Source organism: Cololabis saira, chromosome 10, assembly GCF_033807715.1.
Source record: "Cololabis saira isolate AMF1-May2022 chromosome 10, fColSai1.1, whole genome shotgun sequence".
Classification (NCBI taxonomy): Eukaryota; Metazoa; Chordata; class Actinopteri; order Beloniformes; family Belonidae; genus Cololabis; species Cololabis saira.
In genome coordinates, this window is record NC_084596.1 from 19,692,961 (window position 1) to 19,720,002 (window position 27,042).

The 27,042-nt window shown below is 41.3% G+C and overlaps 1 protein-coding gene across 7 annotated transcripts in view; it reads right to left on the reverse strand.

Moving 5' to 3' along the window:
• Nucleotides 1-27,042, reverse strand: part of LOC133452556 (nuclear receptor coactivator 2-like) — a 91,980-nt gene that overhangs the window by 58,339 nt on the left and 6,599 nt on the right. For 3 of the 7 annotated variants that reach the window (XM_061731953.1, XM_061731954.1, XM_061731947.1), the window contains exon 1: nucleotides 7,441-7,687. The gene's annotated coding sequence lies outside the window, so the exon portion shown is untranslated. Of the gene's footprint in view, nucleotides 1-7,440; nucleotides 7,688-11,334; nucleotides 11,393-27,042 lie in introns of those variants that run through there. The other 4 variants (XM_061731948.1, XM_061731949.1, XM_061731951.1 and 1 more) reach the window with 2 other exon arrangements.

The following is a 27,042-nucleotide window of genomic DNA, read 5'->3' on the forward strand; positions in this document are numbered from 1 at the left end:
AGGTTTTTTTTAACATCTTCATATTGGTTTTATTGTCTTAATGAGAAATGCATGGATAAATCTGTATGAGATGTTGCTTTGAAAGCCACATATGTTGGTCTGAAATTTCAGCGTACGTTTCTGTATTAATTGTATGTAGATGACCTCTGCCAAGGGCGTTGATTCAACCCCATATCATCGCAGAGACCAGCTTTTAAGCTTGTTGCTGGGGTCATTTTGGTCTTTTGGTCTGGAGCATTCAGCATCTAGTTCACAGCAACCTGTTGCATATCTCCTGTTAGTCTGTCATGGAGGCTGTAGGTTTAAACAAGAAGGTTGGCTGTGTTTTAGGGGGGATATTCTGGAGCCAGTAGAGCTGATTGTGTAATGAAGGATGCTTCAAAAAATGAAAAACTTACTGGACAATAGAGAAGGCATCCACTTCACAATACAGTGGTCCAGCAGTGTCTTCAGATCCCTGCAGGAGATCCTTCCTCAGCTAGAACCATCTACCATGACTTTAGAACCACCAAACTGTCATTTTCCCCTGGGATTTACAAAGTATTTTCATTAAACTGAATTGAATCGAATCATCTAAAATGACTTTGGTATACCAATTATAAAATACCAAACCAGAGTTTGTACCAACAGTGATCCGTTTATAATACCTTTGTTGTTGTTTCTCCCCTACATAGAGAGGTCTTTCACTTTAGTACATTGCTGTTCTACTACTAATATAAAACAACCCCACCACCCCCCTTTTTCCACATCTGACTGAAACAATCACAGCGCAGAATTAACATTTTCTTGAACTAGTCATTAACTGAGGTTTCATGCTAATCATAAAGGGGAATCACAGACTTGAGAAACAAGGCCCCAAATAACAACCATGAGGACTTCAGAACCTGGCCGGCAGTGGGTTCGACGATGGTGACGAGGAGGAGGGACCCTCCTCCCGGCTGTGTCGCGGCTTGTTAAGACTCAAGTGTAAAAGCCAACAAACCCTTCCATCACACGCAGGTATACAGTAAAGTACACGTAATACCTTGATGAGACTGGATTAAGAACACAGGCTTCTCCCACACTGGCTGGCGTCTCCAGCATATGCACACTGGTGTGTGTGTGTGTGTGTGTGTGTGTGTGTGTGTGTGTGTGTGTGTGTGTGTGTGTGTGTGTGTGTGTGTGTGTGTGTGTGTGTGTGTGTGTGTGTGTGTGTGTGTGTGTGTGTGTGTGTGTGTGTGTCTTGATGTGCTGGCGTGACCACATCATCCAGTGTCTTTATGTACTGTGGGTGGATACTGCCTTTTGAGGAACAGCGGTGAGTGAGACTTTGGCAGCTGCTTTCTGTTGACATCCGGATGGCTGAGTCAGCAAATACAGGCCAAATTCCTCTGACAAAGAAACTTGGAATATATATACATACATATATACATATATACACACAAACACACATATATATATATATATATATGTATATATATATATATATGTATATATATATATATATATATATATATATATATATATATATATATATATATATATATATATATATGTGTGTGTGTTTGTGTGTATGTCTGTATATATTACATATATATATACATATATAAACACACATACATATATATATATATATATATACACACATGCATATATATAAATACACATATGTATATATATACAGTATATATATATATATATGTATATATATATATATATATATATATATATATATATACATATATATATATATATATGTATGTACACACACATATATATCCGAGGATCACATAACCATAAAGCTAACATATCTACCAGCAACAACCACTAACATGTCTCCTTTTTACCATTATTCAAGCCCAAAGAAAATGCGACACACTTGAGTCAAGATGTGTAAAATAACTACTTAAAACTGGTATACTGTATGTAATATTTACACCTTGAAATATTTAAATATCAATGAATGAATGTAAGCATATAAAAAAACTAAAATTTGTTGATCTGCTGTGTTGAAGAAAGCCACTAACAATACTATGTTGATAAGTGGGAACAGTCTTGTAATTACACTTTGTCCCACTGGAGGCAATGTAGATCATTGCAAGGTTTGATGAACTTTGGAACATTTCAAATAAAGAAAAAGGATAAAGAAGTCGTACTGAGAGCGCTGCCCAGATATGACCGCTGAGGCTGAGCTCACAGACTGGGGCAGTTCGGGGAGTAATTGGCACTCAGTCGTTATGTGTGAACAGTTCAAACAACCATCTACTACGGTGGCCGACAAGGGCCAAACGCACTGCAACGGCCTAATGCGTCTCAGTTAAGGAAAACGGCTTCAATTACAGAAACGATTCAAATTCACAAACTCAAAACAAGGTACAAAAAGAGGAACGTGGTGCAAATGAAAAAACGTGCTGCAAAAAACAAAGACAAATGCAGCATCATCAAACACGCTGCAAATAGAGAAACGATGCAAAGCACAAAACGATATAAAACAAGAAACCATCTTCAAAAGAAAAAAAACGCTTCATAACCGGTTACCAAAGCTACAGGGGGCGCTCTCGGCCGAGACTGAACAGCTGACTGAACCACAGTGTTTACATCCATGGTTTAAACATACGGTAATTAGATTTTTATCTGACTATATTCATATACGATGTTTATATCACTAATATATTTTACACCAGACGATACAAGGCTGCACATAATGCACATATTGATATAAAGCACCCGTTTTAATAGTACATTAAGAAGCCCTCTTGTCACAGTCTTCCATAACATAAACCTTGTCCTTTTTTTCTTTCTGTCATTAACAAGCATAACATGTAATGTGCAGCGCTGTATGTTATGGAAGTGATAAGAGGGCTTTTTAATGTACTATATGTAATGTTAACAGGTGCTTTATGTCAATCTCTAATCATGATCTTATCTTATTAATATTATGTGCAGCCTTGTATCGTCTGGTGTAAAATATATTAGTGATATAAACATCGTATATAAATATAGTCAGATAAAAATCACATTACCGTTCCCGCTGTATGTTTAAACCATGGATGTAAACACTGTGGTTCAGTCAGCTGTTCGGTCTCGGCCGAGAGCGCCCCCTGTAGCTTTGGTAACCGGTTATGAAGCGTTTTTCTTTTGAAGATGGTTTCTTTCTTGTTTTATATCGTTTAGTGCTTTGCATCGTTTCTCTATTTGCAGCGCGTTTGATGATGCTGCATTTGTCTTTGTTTTTTACAGCACGTTTTTTCATTTGCACCACGTTCCTCTTTTTGTACCTCGTTTTGAGTTTGTGAATTTGAATCGTTTCTGTAATTGAAGCCGTTTTCCTTAACTGAGACGCATTAGGCCGTTGCAGTGCGTTTGGCCCTTGTCGGCCACTGTAATCTACTGATATCTTAGCACCCCAAGTATTTGGAGCAGTCTGTAGACTCCTCATTTAAACTACGGCCAATGGCAGAGCACCGAATGGACCGGGATCCCAGTGACAAAGGGAACGAGGCAGGGAAGCTGTGAGAATTCATTGAAACGCAGAGCCATGTCAAATGTCAAATACTTACTGTGCAATTTGTTGTGTCTTACGCTTGGGGTTGTGATATGCAGCCCCCATTTGATCAGTAGTAATACCTTTAATTGATGACCAGATTTCGCTGATTAAGCTCATCGAGCTAAGGGATCAAATGGGTGTGAAAACCTTGGGTGAATACGCTTCATCCTATCACCCAAAAACTATGACATAATAATCACATGTTTACATACATTTTGGGCTCTCAAGTACGGAATTGTTTGTATTTTTAGTTTTTATACTACAGCACACACAAACATGCACAAATTAAACATTTAAAAACTTATAGGAGCCAAATCTATCTCTGAATTTTAGTCCCAATACTCCCCTGGAGATAGTTTGTAAAGACATAATTTTGTCTTTTACAAAAAGAGTTTTAACTTGAGACAAGATGCATGAGACCGCCTAAATAAAAGTAAAACATCCTCATTATAAAAGGTAAGCTGTATCTTTTTTCTTTTTGTAACTAGAGTCAACATTGTATTGTTTTATTTTGGTAGCGACTAAGCCGATCTGCTTGATTGACTGTCAGACATTCAATCAAGCAGAGCAGCTTCATCGCTACCACAGATGACACATTAAAGTCAGTCCTTGGTTGGATATGTGTTGCACCATCAGACAACTTTAGATAACTAATTATGTAGCGCTGGCAAGCAACCATCATCCAACATCTAGCCAACGTTACCTTACAGTAATTAGACGTCAAGCCAACGTTAGGTTTTTAGCATAAACCCCATTTTCGAATCTATATCATAATCAATTATAATCAAATGTTCGAATACAATGTTGTTCCAACCTCACACTAACTTCAGGTGTACAGAACGTAGTACGACACTTACCTCCTCCACTTTTTCTTTATGGATTTGTGTATTTTTATGTTTTAGTTACAAGTGAAAGATATTCTGAGTTATTGTGAACGAGTTGAATAAAGTTCAACTTCTCAGACTGTTTTGTTTAGCTTTATGCGTGTTTTATCATAGGCCTTATAACCGGTACAACTAATGGTCTGTAATATATATATATATATATATATACACACACACACACACACACACACACACACACACACACACACACACACACACACATATATATATAAAGCCTATTCATACATTATGAATAAAAGCAGAGACTGATTGTAATATTCTAAGGTCGTAGTTGTCCACTGCTGCTGGTTGCATTGGACTTTTGAAGTGACTTAAGCAAATCAGACATCTGACTAATCAGACTGCTGGAATAAACCGATACAGAAAAGCAGCAGGGGGGTCGTTGAGACGTGCCCACTGACATGTTTCGGTGTCACCAGATTAAGGGAAAACTTGCACACATTATATTGTTGCTACCTCAGATTGATTTTGTCAAATTTGACTTTTTTCCCCCCCGATTTTGCTGTTTCTCTCAACTTTATCAAATGCAAAACCACCAAAAACCAGAAAGACACTACTGCCATGCTTTGAATGTTGTCATACCCTTAAGCAGTGGAGTTGCTGCTGCACATAACGATTGCCATCACAGCTTTGACAGTCTTGTTTCTTTCCAAATTTCATGCAAAACCCTTGCTCTCACAAAGTAACGCATGCAAATGTGGGCACACTATAAGTCTGTCCCGAGGGCCGCTGTCACAGGTGAACACAAAGAATCGTGTCAAGGTCAGGCGAGTCAACTGGTTTTGTGCAACTGCTCATTAGGAGAACAAAGCAGTGGCCCCGCTTCTGCCACATGGTGGCCCTGGCCCTTCTTTTGTTTAATTGAACGGTCAGAGTTTCCAAAGACTTCTAACACGGACGTGCTGGAATGGAAAGCAAATGCTTGCCTGTGTGCTGAGAAGTGGGTCCCCATAAAACCCAAGCTGTACAAACTGACTCATGTCCACCGATGCTCCTCTTTCAGACCCCACTGCACCTTTCTGGGTCTGAGCAAATACCAGTAATTGCTATTTGAATAGTTTAGTGTCACCACCCATTTTAGTTACTTTCCAATCTTTAGAGTCAACATTTAGAGAATTTAACCATAATCAATTGGAAGAGTGAAGTCTATTTAATTTTCTTGTAAATTGCACATCAGCTAAGACGTTCAACAGTTTCACGTCAGTGCAGGCAGTAAAATCTAAAGAATGACCCGACATAAAAATAAAGAGAAGAGGTGGTTTGTTTACAGGCTACTGCCATTACTCTCCATGTTCAGCTTCATGTAATATGAGAGCCCCATTGATTATAGACCGGAATCAATAAGAGTGAACACGCCTGCCCGGATGCTAACTCGGTTGTGAGCTCACACAGACACTGATGCGCATGGACATTAAGACACACACAAATCCAATGCTCTTCTGTGTGAGTGGCTACACAAAACACGCACACACACACACACACACACACACACACCAAATCCCCTTCGATGAACACACTCTGCAAAAACCACCAATTATTTTCACAGTCACATGCACAAAACGTAGCAGGATGACAAGACGAAGTGGAAAACCAGCTGCACAAGACGTACACTTTAATGAAGGACATAAAATACAGCTGAGCAGCCGTGATCCCGCTCAGACCCCTTCGACATGCAAAATGATCTGACATTCACGCATGACAGGGCACACTCAGGAAATCAGAGCGAAGCCTGACGAGGCGGAGAGAAGGAGCGGAGCTTTGGTCCGCTGCCAGAGATACTTGTTTGCTGTGCAGAAAGAGGCATCGCACACTACAACAGTGACTCAATGTTGACGACAACTCTCCAGCGGGGTTTCTACATCGCCTCAGCTCAAGTTTCTACTGTTCTTTCACAACACGCCGACGATATTTCTGCAAATGCATCTGGACGCGGCACATTGAGCAGGAACCGGCAGGAGCGCTGCCGCCGCTTGGGCTCACGTAAATTCCTGCAGAGGTTTTGCATTGTCCTGCTGGCTCGGGGGGGTCAGAGTCCACCGACCGCTCACTGATTGACTGAAACGCAGTGGCAGCGAGCGGCCGGCGTGAGAATTAACATACAGTCACAGCTGAGTGACTTTGGGAAACTCAAGCCTCCGGCTTCTGGCGGGTCGAGAGAAAAGATGTTTGTCACTAAATAAGTTATCGTTGAGCGTACGATAAAAACTTTCTGAAGAAGTGCTCCGACTCTTGCTTTGAATGAATTGTTATGAAAGTCTTTAAATGTACTTTGTGGTTGTGAGATATCCCCCGAACCTGCTGCCTCCCCGCACGGCTTTCAGCGGCGGTTGTTTTTCAAGCAGAACAATCTAAGTAAACATTTAGCTTGTTGGACCTCAGGTGACAGAGCAGCTTCAGGCCTGCTGACTGTGCACTCTGTGTGCAACCAGTCATTCATGACCACTCCCCCTCGCAACACACACACACACACACACACACACACACACACACACACACACACACACACACACACACACACACACACACACACAGTGTGAGAACCACAATAATAATACATGTCAGCTCAAAGTCCAAGTCTGAATAAGACAGTCTCATCTATTTCATCGTAATAACGACCAGTTTGTTAGAATAGTTATTTTTTGCGTTAACAGCCCGTTTCTAAAATAAGAGGAGTTATCTCACCCGAATAAACCCACAATCTCCTTCAGTTCAGGGAGTGATGAACCAAAACAGAACAGCGGCTCAAGTATCTCCATTTAAAACTGTTTGACCGACAGGTACGTCAACAAGACAGGTTCACCTCGGAGCAGCACTGAAAGGCGTGTTTACTTTAGTCTTGTGTATATTTATATATACATATATCCTGTATTTCTATCAGAACAGACATTATTCACCGGTAAAACTTGTCAAAAACGGTGTCAAAAGCTGCCTAGCCGTCCCTTTAAATGTCCTGTCAGCCCGGAGGTGGAGAGAGGCGAGCAGAGAGAGCAGATGCTGATAGTCACTTACCTCCTCGGGGAGGAAACCAGTCCATAACCGAGCCAGAGCCGGCCGAACGCTTCATGCCGGCCGGGGAGCAGGTTGGCCAGGCGGTCGCACTGGTTTTCACACCACACACACACACAAACACACACACGCACAGACACACACACACACACACACGTCACAGTCATGTACACGTTTTGTGTTCCCTCTCTCTCTGCTGTGAGATTACGCCTGTGTGCATGTGTGCGTGTGTGTGTGTGTGTATGTGTGTGTCATCTGCACTTAATGACAGCTGAGTAACTACATGCCACAAATCCTCTCGCTCTCTTTCCCCTCCCCCCGATCACGCAGACACACCACACACACACACACACACACACTCACACACACACACACACACACCTCCCCGTCTCCTCCCACAACACACACTCCTCCCTCCTATTAGGCGATGTCTAGAAAAACCCTCTCCTCTGCTCTCTCACAGCCTTTCTAGGCACTAAACCACTTTCATTCAGTGTTTTCTTTCATTTTGAGTCTTTCTCACGCAGATATTGATCAGTAGAACCCCAATCCAAAAGAGTTAGAGTGCTTTAAAAAGTGTAAATAAAATCTTATTTCAAGAATTTGTGATTTTCATATCATATAACAACGAACCCGAAGGCTGGACCATGTGACACCTGTAGCTTGCAGCTCTTCATTGGCTCCCCGTCCATTATAGGATCAATTTTTAATTTTCAAAATTGGTTTAATTCACCATACGAATTGTTACAGATTACTTTTGTAATACTGTATTTGACCCGGTCTTTGTACGTTTTGACCGTATAGAAACGTAATTCTTGCCATTGTAAGAATGAGATGTACCTGCTGTACTCTACTGCCCTTACTTTTTAACAGTTTTTTACCATTTTACCTCTTTTCTTATCATTTTATTTCATTTTATTTGATATTTACTGATTAGTTGTGTTTTGCTGCTATTAATGTTGATGTAAAGCACTTTGAATTACATTGTGTGGAATTGTGCTATACAAATAAACTTGCCTTGCCTTGCCTTAAAATTCTTTTTGTAGATTGTAGATCTTTACATGATCTTGCACCTTCTTCCATCTCAGGTCTTTTAAATGTCCATAGACCTTCTCGAGGTCTTAGGTCAGCTGACCAACTCCAGGCTAAAGAGCAGGGGGGACCGGGCCTTTGCAGTACCGGGCCCCAAACTGTGGACCGAGCTGCCGCTGCACATACGTCAGGTTCCTTCGATGGCTGGTTTTAAATCTCATCTTAAAACTCATTTTTATTCACTAGCTTTTAACTCACCATGATTGTTTTAGTTTATTCATGTGTTTTATGCTCTACGTTGTCCTGTTTAGTTTTTGTTTTCCTTTCGCTTGTCCAGCACTTTGGTCAGCTGTTGTTGTTTTTAAAGTGCTTTATAATGAATCACAATAAAAATGCAGAAAAAAAAACGTGCATTGAAAGTTAAACTTTCATAATTTCATGAGATATATTGACTCATTTGAATTTGATGGCAGCAACAAGTGTCAGAAGTTAGAACATCTGGAGGAACATCTTGCAAGTGATCAACCGTCAGCAGGTCAGCCATTGACATGACTGGTAATAAAAAAGGGCAGAGTCTCTGAAGTAACGGTGCCCAGAGGTTCACCAGTCTGAGAACACTGTTGCTTCTAACTGTGAAACGTTCCTGCATTTCATCATCAGCAGTACATCATATTATCAGAACATTCTGAGACCCTGGAGACGAGCTGAAAATCCCTCTAGGATGCCTGTGATAGCAGGGGATCTTTTAGAAATCACTGTGCGCCATCCTCAGATTTATTTATTTATTTATTTATTTATTACGGATCCCCATTAGTCCTCACTGCAGGTCCAACATTGCACGCTTAAAACAATAAAATACAATCCTTACAGTTAAAACACAACTAAATCTAAACAAAAATGATCTGAGATGTGATGGAATTCAACCCTTAAATTGTTGAAACCAGCCAGAACCAAACCACAAAAAATATTCCATTTTACACACTCAGAATTTCAGAATAAACAAAGAATTTCAGATCAGGCAAAGAAGGACCCATACTGTATGTGAACATCATTCAGAAACACAGCTGTCTTCTCTGGGCCAAAACTCTTAAAATGTCAAATCCTTTACTGAAAGTAAGCACAACACAACACTTTCTCTTGACAAAAGGGCGGCTGGATAATTGGGATGACATTAGCGCCTATGGAATAAGCACATCTGAACATCTGGAAAGGAAACATAAAGCTTTGCACCTTTCAGCAAGACAAAGGCAAACTGTACACAGCATATATTACAAAAGCAGAGCTTTGTGTGAGAAAGCTTCATCAGCTAAAGACATGACTCACTGTGATAAGAAAACTACAACAAAGAAGACTCGGCACGGTTGAGCAGCTCGAGTCCGACGTCAGACGAGAACGGGGCGAAAAGTCTCCTGAAACCCAAGCAACTGGTCCCAGATGTACAAGGGAAGCTACACAGCCTAAACACTGGTCAGCACATTCAAGTCCCTCACACTGCTCACACGCCATGAAGAAATTGATGTTTTGCATTTCATTGTTTTTTGTTGTTATTGAGTTTAAAGGGAAACAAAAAGGCTGGTGGCTTAAAAAAGAGCATTAGTAGCTCCACAGAAAGCTTTTATAAAAGCTCGAAGAAAGGCGGTGAGAATTTTACAGACGACTGCAGCTCCGAGTGTTGGTCCAAACGGGGCTGAACAAGCACACCTAATTTGTTGTGCTAACTGTCTCTCGCATTTAAACACACACATCTTTCTCCCTTCACTTTCCATGTTGTCATGTCAGGATGTCCCCATTTGATCAGCAGCTCATTGCAGTTTCCGGGAGCCATTTTTGAAGCTCTGTAAACTCGTTTGAGGTCTGCCAGTCTTGCCACCCACCCCTGATCCCTTCTTGAATCTGAAGCTCTGTTAATTCCAATTAATCTCCTTCTGATTACCGTTTCATAAAGCTGCAACTTTGATTTCACGGGCGTAAATTCACAATCGCAAACTGCTGATTCTACGCTGCATATTCATTTTCAAAGCATGGTGGGGAACTCTAAAGATGCTGTAGAGATGTAAAAAAAAACATTTGTATATGTTTTCTCATATATGTAAATGTTGTTTTTTAATAAACAAATGAACTTACCTATAAAATCAGCAATTAATTATGGATTAATCCCATAATCCCAAATTTTCCAAAGCAAAAAAAGGCTTTTTGCGGGGGTTCTTTGCCCATCATGTTCGGTGTGTTATCACTATTTAAGCATGTCAAAAATGTGCAGAGCTAAAAAGTCCAAAGTCCACACCAATGGGAGTTATTTGTCCCAACAGAATGCACCTCTGCTGAGTAGCCCGACAAAAAACCTTGTTTTTAAACTGTTGGTGCTTCACTCTCTTTTACTTAAAGGTAGGGTAAGCAATTTTTTTAGCCCAAACCATTGTTTTATTACATTCAATGAAAAATGACCATCCACTAACTTCCTGTATAAAGACTTTTAAAAACAGCCTTCAAACACAGAACTGGTTCTGTGAATAAACAGCAGGGAGTGGGCCACCAAAACCATTACAGTGGGTTTTGCTTCAGGTTTCAAAATGCACGTTTATGGGTCACCAGAAATCACCTAACCTGCCTTTAAGCACACCAACACACTGCACATGCTCCTTGCCTGTAACATGTGAACTATTACTAAAGTCCCAAGTTAAAATTATGAGTTTATAGATTAATATAATGTGGCTACCATGTAAAACACTAAATAAATGGAACATTAAACTAAAAACAAATATGTTTCATATGTCCTTATGTACAGTAATGAATGCTTTTGCCATATTTCATAGCTGTAGCAACTAAATAAATAACACATTACCATTATCAGAAGATCCCACTCACCTCACATGGAAATGATCCTGGTTAAAGATCCACTTTGGGACATTAATGTGTCATCTCTCTGCAAGAAATATCAAACAAGAATTTTGATTAATATTGGAAAGAATAAATATAACTGAACTTGTGACAAACGTATTTCTTTGATGGTGAGCTCTAGATTTCAAAGACCAACCTTGAAACCACTCACAGGAGAGGAAGACAACGTGCACCGCTGCTTAATACTTTCAACACTGCATCAAGTGCAGTTTTCTTGCCAGATTCCTACAGTATGTAAAATTTTTCTTGGAGCTTTGACCTGCCACTTCCAATTTTCAAAATAATCAACCCTAACTAACATAACAAAGAAAAGATAGCAGAGGCTTCAGGTTGAGCTATGTTACCTTTATCTTTAGCTTCATTGCTCATGTGCTGCAGGGGATTCTGGTGTAAACCATGGATAAAGAGAGTTGTCCCAAATCTTTTGGCTGCTCTTGCTCTGTGGCTTGTTTAACTTCACAAATGGCTGTGTGTAGGTGTGTAGACACAGTGACAAAGTTCCACGTCAAGGACATGCTTGTAGGCGACACAATAATTGTGTCAAGTTAGTAGCATTTCAACACTTTTGTGCAGGTTGGGTTTTTATTCATTGCTAATTTGGGTTTGGGAGAAGTTTAGAAGACGGGTTTGTACTACAAAACAGGTCCAACATATCAAATAAGGGACTTTAATCCAAATCCTACTGTATATGAGAAATATCATTCAACATCAGGGTAAGTTAACATAATCAGCCCCACGGGTGACCTGGGTAACAATGATCATGTGATCCAGAGGATGCATTGTCCACACAGTGACTACGTTTACATGCAGTCAATAACCCTTTTCTAACCGGAATATTAGCAATAACCTGGTTGCACACGGCCATGTAAACACCAATATGAATAACCGGAATTTACTCATATTCCGGTTTTTAAAAACCCGAAAATGACCCCTGGGTTACTCCTCTTAAAACCTGAATATTTGGTCATGTTTACGCCTAACGGGATATTCCCATCAAAAGGAATTTGTTTTCTGCGCATGTTCTTTTCGCAAGGAAACTTGGTCTTTTGAGTCCAGGAAGTTCTTATACACACGGAGAAACGCAAGACCGGGAGGAGACTAATCACTTCATAAATGTAATGAAAGATATGAACATTTTGGCATTTGTAGACGGTAGAAAGTACCGGGATAGCGAGATTTACAAAAAGGTGAGCGAAAACTTATGCGAAGCAGAATTTGTACGAACACAGACCAGATCAAGCACCGCTGGAAGACGCTGAAAAAGGCGAACTACAGGGCCAAGAAACAAATTGACTTCTACTGGGCTGTTCATTATCCGCCGTGCTGCTGGTATTGTTGTTGTTTTGGATTTGGATACAGGAAGAACAAGCGGAAATAACGGGAATTGCATCATGACGTTCTCCGTGCGTCACTGGTTTGATGGAGATATCCCAAATGATAAATTAACATGTATACAGGGATAACCCTGTTTGCTCACGCATGTAAACAGATTATTCCAAATGTTTCAGTAACCGGAATATTGACCGTAACCCGAATTTTTACTGCATGTAAATGTAGTCAGTGGTGTCAGGCACTGCAGGACTCCTAACCCTGACCCCAGTGGGGGCTCGGGACGGATGAAAGAAGGAATGAAAATACAGTAGGTTAAATGACACTTCTAGCATGAGATGGACAAACTTTTTTTAAAAAGGTTTTTGTGGCACTAGTGGCTTTTATTGAGAAAGTAGGTAGAAATGGGTAGAGCATTGCAGGATAGAGCAACAGGCCGGAACTCGAACCTGTGCTGCCCACACAAGGACTATAGCCTCTCAACCCACTGAGCTATCCAGGGCCCAGATGGACACATCCCACGTAAACGCAAAGCAGAGGAGGAAGCATCACCAGATCTGCTTCCAAAGCTATTTCCTTCCAAGGCAAAGACAAGAAAAATATGACGACACATATCATACTGGCATACAGGCTTTTTCTTTTCTTTTTTTCCCCTAGTTAATGTTTTTAATTGTTTTATTCTCTTTTCTGCCATGTCTTGACTTTTTATCTGTTTATCTTTGATCTTGCTTTTATATTATTTCTGTTTCCTTTTAATTATCAAACTCTAGCACTTTGAGATTTTCAGTAATGTAAAGTGCATTATAAATAAAATGTATTATTATTATTATTATTATTATTATTATTATTATTATTATTATTATTATTATTATTATTATTATTATTAAAGTGCCTTAAAGTGCTAGATTCTGACAATTTGAGGCCGAAGAAGCTTGGAGCTTTTTCTTGGAGACAAAGACAAGCCAGTTGACTTTCTCAGACAAAAACTCATAAACTGCCGTGCTCAACAGTCTCTCTTTACTAAAGCTACTAGTGAACCAACACAGGGGCCCAGCAGAAAAGGTTTTTTTTAATATATATATAAACTTTGTTTATTGTTTTTTAATACACAAATTTACAATGACAAAGTGCATATAAATGACAGTAACATAAGAGCCAAAAATCAAACAAACAGACAGTCGGCTTGGCTATATTTCGCATATTACAGTGGCAATAACCTCACTTTTCAAGTCAAAATAGAAATAAATAAATGACAAAAGGTAAATAAAAATAAAGTGGAATCTTATTCATGTGTCACTGGGAAGGTGACTTTCTCTGCATAGGCAAAGAAAGGTCCCCACATTTCAATTCCTTTTTTCTGGAAGAGCCTCTCATTGTGTATTGGATTTTTTCAAGCCTCAAATTGTTGAAAATCTCTTTTATCCACAATGTACTGTATGTGATGGCGATGTTGGTGATTTCTACCTCATAAGAATAAGACGTCTAGCCAATAATGTCACAAAAGCTATCAAATCTGCTTGAAGTTTAAGCAAAGGCAGTTGAGAGATGCCAAACACAGCAGTAATGGGATTAGACTCAATAACTGTCCCAGTTACCTCTGTCAAAGTATTAAAAATTGCAGTCCAATAGTTATACAGGGATGTACATGACCAAAAGATATGCACATGATTGGCTGGTGTTTGATGACATTTTTCACAAAAGGGATCAACACTATCATAAACCTTACAAAGTCTAACTTTGGTCCAATGAGTGTGGTGAACAACTTTACATTGGATCAACCCATGTCGGGCGCAGACAGAAGAAGTATGCACTAGGGCTGTTCGATTAATCGATTTTAAATCGTAATCGCGATTATGTAATTAGAACGATGTTAAAACGTGAAAATCGTAAAATCGATTTTTCACTTTTTTTTTTTTTTTTTTTTACCTTGTCTGCACACATATTAATGATTGATACCATATAAATGATTGGTGCAAATACCTCTCAATACCTGCGACAAGTGCCCCATCGGAGAGGCTCTTTAGTGTAGGAGGGGGCGTTGTAACATGCCACCGGGCATCCCTCAAGCCAGATGCGGTAGACCGGCTCGTGTTCCTTGCAAAAAACTTGCAAATGTGAATAGCAAATGTAATGACTGACATTACACACCTCTACCTCCTTCATGGGTTGATTATTATTTAGCATGCAAAGACCCAGTTTAGTTTAATTGGAAAATGTCTTGTTTTATTTAATTGGAAATATAACTTACTGTATGTTTGCAAGTGCTGATTTGCTTATTTTGTTCAGAGATAAAATTTTATATTTTCTTATATTTTTTAAAACTTTTTTTCAACTTATTTTACGGAGTTTTGCACTTTATTCATTCATTTTTGGTTTAATAAGAGCAAAGTTTGCACTTAAAGCCCAATGGGGCAAATGTTCAATAAAAAAACAGCATATTTGAAATAATTTCTTTGCCTTTTGTCAATTCACAAAATAATCGTAATCGTAATCGAAAATCGGATTTTGAGAGAAAAAAAATCGAGATTTTATTTTTGGGCAAAATCGAACAGCCCTAGTATGCACCCGTTTAAGAATATCCTCCCACAGCTTGCCAGAAATCATCTCCCCCAAGTCCTCCTTCCAAAGAGCCTTCTCAGGATCCAGAGATGTAGAAGGTAAGGTTTGAATTTGACTGTATGTATACAAAATCTTTCATCACCGGGAATCGAGTGAGAAAGGCATCCAGAGGTGTGTCCTCAGGCCTATTAGGGAACTGGGCATTTTGACTGCGAACAAATCTACGAATCTGCATGTATCCAAATTGCTGATGTTGAGGAAGAGAGAACAACTGTAGAAGCTGTCTGTTTCACTGTTGTGACTGATCCCCGTGTGAGTCAAGTTTAAGACCACTGGATCCTGAATATCACACACTGCAATCCGAAAAGACCTCCAAGACTGACATAACCCTTGTGACATCACCGGTTATCTCCTGAGACACAACAACTCTCCTCAGGTCGAGGTGAACATTCCACGACTGATAGTCTCACGAACAACGTGTGGAATTTCCTACGAATGCTAACATTTCTTCATTTGTAGGTCACGTCCAAATGCTGAATGAATAATCTTTCTTCGGCCGGGTCGAGGAGGGCACTGTTCTGGGAAGCGCATCACCTCCCTGAACGGCAGGAGTCCGTCATCAGGTCCAGCTACGGGCCCCACCCGGGATCAGATGTACGAATGCCTGCTAGATAAATATGCTGCTGAGTTTTTACAGTGAAACAGTCGAGCAGAATTTCACACGAATCATCACACACCGGTCACGCTGAAAAACCTCACTTCTCCCAACAACAGCAACAAGGAAACCTGCTGCTTTTCCCAGATGATGGCGGCGGCCTGGGAAGAGGATTCGGAGAGCTCTGAGGCCCTTTTCACACCATGAGGCCGACCTGGACCAGCAGGCTGCTGGTTCAGGTTCACCGAGTTCCCACTGGCTTCACATTTAAGAAACATCCGTTTTGTTTTTTTAATGAGAAAAAAAAAGGTCTCCTCCTATTTTAACAGCTGAAATGGAAACCTACTCGAATCCCCCCTCTCGAGCTATCGTGCTTTATTTTCTGTTTTGTTTTGTTTTGATCTCACCGTCAAATTGCCTTGTGGAAAATACTGAGATCACATGTCCTGTTCCAGCGCACTGAAATAAATAAATAAGCTTTTCAGGAAATGTTACACATATTTTCAACTGTAAATGAGTCTCTCCTCCTCCTCCTCTTCCTCTTTTTTTTTTCCTGGACTGACAGACTTTATTCCGGTTATAGTTTCCTCCAATTCTGAAATCAGGCATTGGTTGTAAATTACTTATTTGCATGAAATGAAATGAAACCCAGAATATCAAGGCCACCTCGGCCTACTGGTGAACCGTATCTTCATTTTTATGTTGTTACCGGGGTTTGCCATGTATTTTTTTCAGAATGAAAAACGTTGCAGTGTTGAATCATAAATAGTAGAAGAAGAAAAATCCTACCAAATCATCAAAGAGGAAAACAGTTTTTTGAGCATGAGTGACGGGGGTTCGGGTTACTGTCATCAAAAACACCAAATGTACCAAAAAGAAGAAGTTGAGCTTTCTGGGCTGCAGCCAACTCCGAAACATCTGCTGCCCGCTCCCCCTGACTCGTGCACCGAAACCGTGTCTCCAGTGCTGTTTCTCGGTGCGTACGTGAGCACATGCAGGGAGTTGGACGTAGTCAGCCCAATGCGAAACTTTGCCGTGCACCTGCCACAGCTGAGAGAAGTGCACTGGTCGGTTCAGTCGTGCAACCGAGTGTATCGCTGTGCAGGAGGGGTGAACAAGCCCATCTCTGCCCGACCGCTTGAGTTGGGCACAAATGTTGTTCCTACACACGCAACTACAGAAAGACTGGGGACACGGCTACCCAGAATGCCGCAGTCTGAGAAATAGTTGTGCCTGGAAAGACCGTTGTTTTCCTCAGGAATCATATTAATGTAGGCTACTAATGTGTCCAGCATGCATAATAATCTAGACTGGTTATCTATAAGACAAAGGTCTACTTATACTTTGTTAGATTTTCTGAGGAATATACTGGTGACACGATCTCCGAAACAACTGTAACTATCATTTTGCTCACCATGGTTATAGTACAAGAATGACATCAGAAAGGAGGTTCATACTACCGTGGGTGAGAACAGCTATGATACAGAGAACTTTCTTTTACAGAGCCATGGTTGGCTGGAACTTTATACCAGTTCATATTTCTCATGTAGGTAGCAAAGACTGGTTTAAGATTCAGTTGAAACAGTATCTTTTAAAATGTAATGAATTATGAGTTGACATTTGGAAAGGAACAGAATGAAGTTTGAATAGAATTACAGGTAGTGTTAACCCTATCACAATAAAGGTGAAAAGTGGTCAAGAATTTTAAGATAAGGTCATTTCAGGCAGGTATTTGTTAGGAAGGTGTTTTATTTGATTTCATTTCTATGTATTTATGTCTGAGAATGATGTTGATTTAGTTATCCTCTGTGTTTGTGACTAAGGAAGTTGTCTATTATTGTTTTGTTTTGTCATGTATAATGTATGTCTGTTATGTATTAAGTGTTAATTTGTGTGTTGTGTGTATGTCGGACCCCAGGAAGAATAGCTAACGCTGTTGCTAATGCTAATGGGCATCCTAAATAAAACAAACAAACAGTCATACCCCTTTTCCACCAAACCGGTTCCAGGGCTGGTTCTGGAACCGAGCTTTCTGTTTCCACTGACAAAGAACTGGCCCGGGGCCAGATAAACCGGTTCCAAAGTAGCACTTTGGAACCTTTGCTGGTCCAGAGGAAAGAACCGCTTACGTAAGCAGAGGGGGCGGAGTTATTAAGACCAATGGTAGTAGCAAGACTGGGAGACAGAAACATTTTCAAATTAATCTGGATGCAGCAAAGCAGCAGTGGTCTGAGGAGACTACCTGTCTTTTAGAAATGTGGTCCACGGAGGGTCCAAGTCCGTATTAGAGCAAATAAGTTGTTGTTGCTTCAATTTTCGCGCCAATACAAACGCAGCGACGTAACTGATGTTTACAGCGACGTAATGATGTGGCTCCCCTTAGCACCCGAGCTGTGGAAAAACAAACCAGTTCTCAGCTGGTTCCCAAGTTGAACGAGTTGTGAACCAGAACCAGAACTGGTCCGGAACCAGCCCTGGAACCGGTTTGGTGGAAAAGGGGTATCAGAGGTGAATTCACACATGCAGAGCTTCACGTTAAAGCGGTTGTATTAAACCCATTTTCAAGTTTGTAATTTAAATCTTTAGTACCCCTAGAGCAGCTTTGTACACATCTTACGTCCAAAACCCTGGGATTCTTTTAGAATGACAAAGACCGAGAACAAGTTCTGATTCCAATATTTGATTATAACTGGATTATGATGTAGATTTGAAAACTGGGTTTTGGCTAAAAACCTGACGTTGATGTCTAATTACAGAAAGGTAAAGTGGACTAGATGTTGGATGATGGTTGCTTACAGTGCTACATAATTAGTTTTCTAACCTTGTCTGATGCTGCAACCTGTATCCAATCAAGGACCGACTTTATTACAACATTCCTGCGTCAGCAACCAAAGTCGCACTAAAACTTTTTGACAGATTTTTGAGCTCAGTGTACCTCATAAAATTGGTCCAAGGTCATTAAGCTTAACAAAATTCATACATAAGGCGCCCTGGATTATAGGACGCACTGACGATTTTTGAGAAACATTAAGGATTTTAAGTGCGTTATACTGTTGAAAATATGGTAGTAGTAGTAGTTTTGGGCATCTTTTTTTTGGACAAATAAAAAGTGGACAGAAGATAAAGGCAGCGGATGATCGTTCAAGTCTCTCTCTGTCCACAAATAGACTATTCAAAGACTATTTGGTGGCAAAACCAAAAGTTACTGTCCGGTTTGGCCGACCCTGGGTTCGTACAAACAGCTCATTGCTTCCCTGAGCTCGGTAGCATGAGGAAGTGAAAACGGCTAGCCGTTGGCTTAGCCAAGGGTTCAGTTGGTCTCAGGCTGTAAATATGTGGATTTCTGCTCTAAAGATGGACATTAAAATTCTGGGTGTTTTCATTAAAGTTTTTTCTTAGCAATATTTAGGTTTACGCCGTTCTGCTGGTGGAAACTCAACTAAAGTTTTTTGTTGACATGGAAGAAAGGGGTACAGATACAGGTTTTAGAAATAGCCAAATGCACTTTTATAACTTTATAGGCTACTTGCAGAAATCAAAACAACTACTGTGTATAAATGTTGTTCAAATCCCTGCTAAACTCCCATAAATGTTTTAATAAGGCCTGTAATTATCCTAATTATGGCGAGTCAAACATGTCAGTCACTGAAGAAGATGTAAGATATCAGCCTGCTAACGAACTAAATGTCAATATAAGAGTGAAACAAAGTACACAAATTAATCAGCAAGAGTCTTTCTGTTGGAAACCTGGTGGTAACGCTCCAGCGACGCTTCGCCTGCAGCAGGACGGACGCAGCATTTCATAGTTTACAAAGAAGAGTTTGACTGTTAATTATTTGCATACTAGACATTGTGGTAAGCAGTTTCTCTCACACACATGGAGGGGGGGGTGAGTCTGAGTGAGCCACAGAGTCGATGAGAGCCACGCAGAGACACGGCCTACTTCCTGACTGTGATTAATTTCTGTTACTAAGCAGCTCTATGGTAACGCGGACATCCATAGCTACACTGGCCTGAGAGCTGCTTTACAGTACGGCCACATAACCGAGCGGCACCGCAGCCGGACGAGCAGGATCATGAGGGACGATGTCCCATGGGGGGAACTACCCCTCCTTCAAATGTTGCTCCGACTGCAGAACGATGATCTGCTGTCGTGTGGACAGCAACAGGTCTCATGTTTGACAGAAATGTGGGATTAGTTGATAGAAAAAGGAGAAAAAGAAAGCAGGTTTGTAGAGGAGTCCCGATATTGGACCTGCGCTCCGCAGACGGGGTCAAATGTGAGCTCCTGAATCATAAAACAAACCACACTGTCAGCTGACTGAGGTTTTAATAGACTGATGACATTAACTTTCATACACAGCTCCAGTTCAAAATAGCCTTAAAGTAACTGATAACCGGGTGGCGGGAACGGCTGGCGTGTGTCGTCCTAACGGCGGTTCCCCGTCGCCAGACGTCGGTGATGACCACCTCCATTAGCTCTGGCCGCGGCACACGCTCTGCAAAAGCTTGTTATGCTATTAGCTTGTATTATCCGACTGCAGGCCTGCGGAGACACTTTCTCGCGCCCAGCTCTGCTGTCATACTGCTGCAGAATTACGGCCGTCAGCTCCAGCTAACCAAATTAGCACTTGTTATGCAAGCTGCTGCACTTGGCTCCCATGCCTGGTGCTTAACCCTGCCTGGCTTTCCGAGCCGCTTGTGCATGGGAAGGCCCTTCTGCGCAGCTGACTGCACACACAAATACCCATGCTGGAAAATAATGCTCCTAAAGTGTCTTTGCCCCAGTTTTAACAGGAACATTAAAGAGATGCAGCAAGGTGAAGTATACAACTATATGTGATGTTTTTAAAGAAACAACGGTGCCATGATGCTCTTTATTTCTTAAAATGGTGGAGACACTAGTTGCAGTTTATCTCCAGCCCCTTTACCAGCCTCCTCAGACCTGCAAGAGGGAAGTTTTGGCAGGTGGGAGTAAGTGATCACTCAGGTCCAAAGACTCACTCACATTTGGTAGTAACACCTAACACAACCGGAGTGTTTAGCTCTAATAATCACTGATAATTCTGGACCTTCAGTGTTTTCTTTAAGGTTTGGACCGATATTGAGCTCCACGGATGTGAAGCGACTAACCTCACCCTCCAGTCATTCGGAATGAAAACTGAAAACGGGTCCTGCTGCCACTGAGCTTAAAAATATCTCTTGTCCCCTCTGAGAGGCTTTGATGAAGGAAAAATATCTGAATTTTCTTAAATAATTAATAAACTATATATAGCCTATATATGACTGATGTAAGTCAGAAAAAAAAAACAAAAAAAACACACAGCCTGTTTCAGTTTCGGTCCCACTAAAAAAAAAACTTTATCTTTTCACTGAAGCGTTACGTGGAGATCGGAAAATTATTGGCTGTTTCAGTTACATGAAGGAATAACTTAAAGAAAAAAAAAAAGAAGGCTTCATACAATGAGGAGAAAACTGGCTTAAATGCTTCTGGCTTGTTATTGTTTTTATCTCTGAGTATTAAAAAAAAGAGTAATAGTAATAGTAATAGTAATAAGTAATAACGTGTCATCTGCGGACCGCCGCCATCGCCCACCGAGAGTTCTGATTCATTTGGATCACCAACCAAAAGGTGTCCTTTGCGCCACAAAAAAATACTCATGAAATCTTTAAACAAATATTCTTGAATTTAGGGAATAAAAGCGATCGGATTGAACACAGATGAATAAATTACTGGAATCCTCTCGCTAAACTAATATCACATTGATTGTGGTTTGCTGGATCAACAGGAGGCTTCCAGAGAAGGACACGGCTGCCGCGCGCGTGCGTGCGTGCGTGCGTGCGTGCGTGCGTGCGTGCGTGCGTGCGTGCGTGCGTGCGTGCGTGTGTGCGTGTGTGTGTGTGCGCGCTGGTTAATTAGAGCACTTTGTCTCTGAGGATCAGACGAGGAAGACGAGCGTCTCTGCTGCATGATGGCGAGCCAGAGGCGGTGTACGTCTGATTAGCTGGTGGCAGCGAGGAGGACCAGACATAAACAAACACAGATAAGTCAGACAAGCTTGCACACGCCCCCCAATACACACACACACACACACACACACACACACACACACACACACACACACACACACACACACACACACACACACACACACACACACACACACACACACACACACACACACACACACACACACACACACACACGTAGCCTTTGGTACATCCCAGTCAAGTTGAACCAAATTAGGGGAATTACATGGACGGAAAGCACCTGGAAACACAAACCTGTTAAACCTTTATCTGGAGAACCGTGTTCCTCAATCCCGGTCCTCAGGACCCCCCGGCCCGCATGTTTAAGAGGTTTCAAAGATGCCCAGCTCAGATTAATGAGTCATTAACAGAGGTATGCAGACCTGAGGTGATCCATTCACTTGGACCGGCCTTGTAAGGGCGGGTCGACACTCGTGATTGCCGAGAACCCGGATGGAGGAACGCTGCCATGAGAATGTAACTTGCTACAATGTCCGTGAAGACCGACGGATGAAGTGATGCTGCTCACGAGGGAACCGTCTCCCCAGATTTTCTGCAGTGCCGTGGACAGCTTACATCAAGATCATCCCGGACAGCTGCTTCAGAGACAAGGATTAGCATTTTTTGGTCGCAGCAAGACCAAGTTCTTCCCATCAGGCAACATCTGGGACAACAGCAATGGCTTTTGCCCCCCACAGCTGCTTTTAAAATCATTATTGGGGTAAAAAGCAGGCCAGAAGTTCCCAAACAGCCCAGTTTTCAGGAAAATACACCACTTTATGTGTCTAGAAACCACAAATACACGATAATGAGCACATTTTGAGCAGTACATGCTGTGCACTTTGAAGAAAATCTATATATACTGCATGTGCAGAACGTGTACGTCAAGGTTTTTGAGGCACAGCACAGGTTTAGATTTAACCCCAAGGTGCGCCACCACCCAAACATGCACGTTTCTCCTCTTGCATGCATTTCTCTTCGCAGGCACTGGGTCACGAGGAAGCTACCTGCCGCCACCCACTGACATGACAGAGTCTCTAATCACACTGCCGGTCACTACATTTTGGGCATAATCTCCCTCTGCAATTCCCAGAGTCTTCCAAGGAACACTAGCGTTTGGAAAACCACTGATGTGCCCGGCGTCGAGCAACTGGTCCTGCAGCAACGCTGGTCAAATGTGCAGAAAGCAGGCGCATTAATCCAGCGATTATAAGGAATTCAGGTGATTTTTCCTGACTGTTGTGCAACTGTGGAGGGCCAGGCTGCCTTCATGTCGTCACAAAGTTGTGCACACACCAAAAATCTTCAGCATGTTGTCTTTATTCAGACAACCAAAGCAAAAATGAAGATTTGCAGTTGACTTCTTCCAGTATTCCATATCCAGGGATGCTCACGTTGCTCGCTTTTCGGTTTTGTGAACACATGAAATGGCAGCGTCTTTTCCTGGCTACCGGGTTGTGCCTCCCGTACTCACACACATGATCCCACTTAAGCTTCTGCAAACATTTGACTGTTCATACCTGCTTCCCCAAGAGGATCAACAACCTGCTCAGAGCCTGAGGTTAAAGTGGAGCTACGTAGTTCGTCACACGATTAACAGAACAGACCCAGAGGGATGGTATTCCAGTCAGTAGGAGGATGTTTGCATCCAAACCTTGCTCAAATGTTGGGCTTTTGTTCAGTTTTTTTCTCAGGAAAATTCTGCTGAATGAAAAGCAAATTTTATACACAATTTCTAACTTTGTCGTAATATAATTAAGATACTTGATGCATACGATTTTGGGTGATGCACTGTGTCAGAAGTCTATTTATAGAAAATCTGATCGCGTGTTCAAAAATTGGAAGGAGGAACTGATTTGATCAAAATTCACTTGATGTCTAATACTGACTGATCATCAAATCAAATTCAAAAGCAAAAGAACATGGCTAACGTACACATCTATACTATAGATGGAGGGGGCGTGGTTTAGACGTTGCCTCTCCCATGATTGGCCGGTTCTGGAGGCTCGTCTCCTCGTCCAATCCGGTGGCGACGGAAAAAGGGAAACTACATCTGGTGTCACCGGAGGAGAAGAAACTACAACCCCCAGTCTTTTGTCCTGGTTCCTCACGTCTTTTGTTCCATAAGCGCAACTAGAAAAAACGTATTGACAACATGTATTATACAAAATGAAGATGGCAGATTCACTAAATATATTTGAAAGATGAGGAATAATTATTCAGACATGAATATTGTATTTGAAATGAATATATGAAACTCTACTGATCAATAACACAATAAACCAAAGAAAATGGATGACATGAAAAGTTAGAAGATGGCATGGAGAGCTTTAAACTTCTCAATCTCAACTGACAGAAATACAACATGTCATCCATCAACTGTTTTCTTTGGTACAACCCCACCCCCCCCCCCCAAAAAAAAAAAATCTGAATTAAGTTTCCATTGCATCAGAACAAGCAATTTATATCCAAAGCTGAAATAGGTCTTTGGACTTTGGCTATAAGAAAACGTCCCTCTGTCAAGGAGCAAACCATCGTGAAACCCTGAGGGGCCACAAGTTCCTCTGTTCCCAAAGCCTGGTTGCGTGGAAGGACAAGCATGCAGTAAGAAATCTGACTGAACTTACAGAAGACAAGAGTCCAGGAAGAGAAAATCTTATAAAACATCAAAAATGACTAAACCCGTCTGTCACAGCAGACAAAGACCAGCAGAATAAGACGTGTAAAGTAGCATCAACAGTGAATAAACCGACCACACCAGCGGACCTGGACGACCAGATAAAAGGTCCCGGCAGAGTTTTCCATCATCTCTACGGCTGACTTTCACACTCAAAACCTGTTTATTTGCTGGTTTGCAACACAGCAGGAAAGAGAAAATATGACCACCTTTGATTGTCATTAAAATAACACAAACCACCGAGTCACGAACCACGAACCACAGCAACATATGTACACGCTAGACTGGATAAGCTGCATAATTCATGAGGAGGACGCGACAAAAGGCCTCCAAACACAAACAGCAGCTTGTTAGTTAGCGGGACGGCACGTCCGCCAGACCGGGCCGTGCTCATCTTGTAGATTGATATGTATCAAGAAGAACGCACCGTATTTTGGCTTCTCAAAAGGTCCATTTACATCACTGCAGCATCAACATCACATCAACATGAAGATCCTGAACTACAAAGAGTTTCAGTGCATCGTACGAGTGACACCAAACCTTTTACATGTTTAGCTGCATGCAGATAGAACACAACAATGCTATATCAGTGGTTGTCGCCATTTGTCTGAAAGGGGTAGAAGAGACACCACATAATGATCTACGGTGGTCTAAAAGTGAGAGATTGCTGTCATGGTCAGACCAACGGTTCCCTTCAACAAGCAGCAATTCCTCCAGGAAGACCACAAAAAGACGAAAGTGCGGTTTACTACAAAATGCAGAAACACAGGTCAAGAGTAGTGTTGTTTCTGTCAGCCTGTTTAAATTTGAGTTTTAGTCTAGTCTTTGGGTCAAGCTATCATTTTAGTTTTTATTAGTTTTAGTCACGTTCATTCTCCTTTTAGCCGTGTCAAGTTTCAGTCGACTAAAAGTCTGCATTTTAGTCTTATTTTAGTCCGAATTGTTCAGGACCATTTTAGTCTAGTTTTAGTCAAAGATTGTATTTAGCTAAACCCATTTTACAATTGAAACAAGGTTATCTTATTATAATATTATTGATACCTTATAGACTCAAGAATACATTCATTCCAGACACAGAAGACACTAATTTGAGTTTACAACATATTTATTTTTCCACATTTCTCCCCCTTTTTTTTTTTTTTCCACGACACATTTGGTTTTCTTTTCCACGTCTATGTAGTGAAAGTGTATCCAAAGATCTAAAAACTAAACTGGTTTAAAGACTAAACCAGAGGAAACAACTTAAAAAATGTATAATAAGGATCTTTATTGTAACATTTCGTCTCGTCTCGTTTTGGTCAACGAAAATGAAGACACATTTTAGCAGAGTTTTTATTTTGTAATCTACATTTTAGTCTCGTTTTTATTCCTCTACGATATTGCATTATATATTTATTACCGTTATCGTCACATAACCAGCATTTTCGCTGCGTCTCGTCTCGTTTTCCTCAGGTGATAAAGGTTTGTTGACGTCGATATTTAGTCATAATTTTCGTTGACGAAAGCAACTTTAGTCAAGAGAGACAGACATGTACCAGACAGCATCACCTCGCACCTCCTGGTCACCGGGAAACGACTGCCTGACCCAGTTTCACCTGGTTGGCATGCACTTGACTCTCTCCAGTTGCTGAAAGAAACAAGGTCTTCCACGACTCAGTTATTTTTGATTCATGTGCTTAACGTGAACCGGATTCACCCAAAGGTTTGAACATGATGCTTCACAAATCAACTTATGTGTTACTTCAGGATCTGTTAGGATAAGGACCTTGGAAACAACTTACTGTACTTCTAAGAACTGCACAGTCAAGTCTTTACCCCTCCTCCTCCTCCTCCTCCTCCTGTTCTCCTGCTGCTGCTGCTGCTGTCATTGGACAGGACATCATTTGAGCTCTCACGTGGTTTAAATGCAAGCCACTAAGGATCCCACATCGGGCAGGCTGCCAATCTCATGTTCAGATCTCGGTCTTAAGTACATTCCTACACTCTTGCAGCAGCACTGCAAATGGGTTTTGGCATTGAGAAATAAGGTCCTCAAGTACACGAACGTATTTCATCAGAGAAATAATCACCCTGGTGGTAAGAGCAGAGCAAAAATCAAACCATCTACAATCCTGTTGTATTCTGTATGAAATGGCGCTTTTCCACTAGTACCTACTCAGTCCAACTCGACTCGCATCGCCTCGGTTTTGCGCTTTTCCACTAGGGGTCTAACGTGCCGAGTAGATACTTTCCTGTAACTACTCTGCCGAGGTTTTAAGTGGCTGAGTCGGGCTGTATCTGACGTCATCACACTACAGTCCACCGATTGGTCGGGGGGTTGGAGTCAGACGTCTGAGTCAGGAGGCGGAAATCAGTGAAAGAGCGACTCTGACTCTGACTTCTTGTTCATTTTATTCAACAGGCAATGGCAAACGCAAAAGTCTGT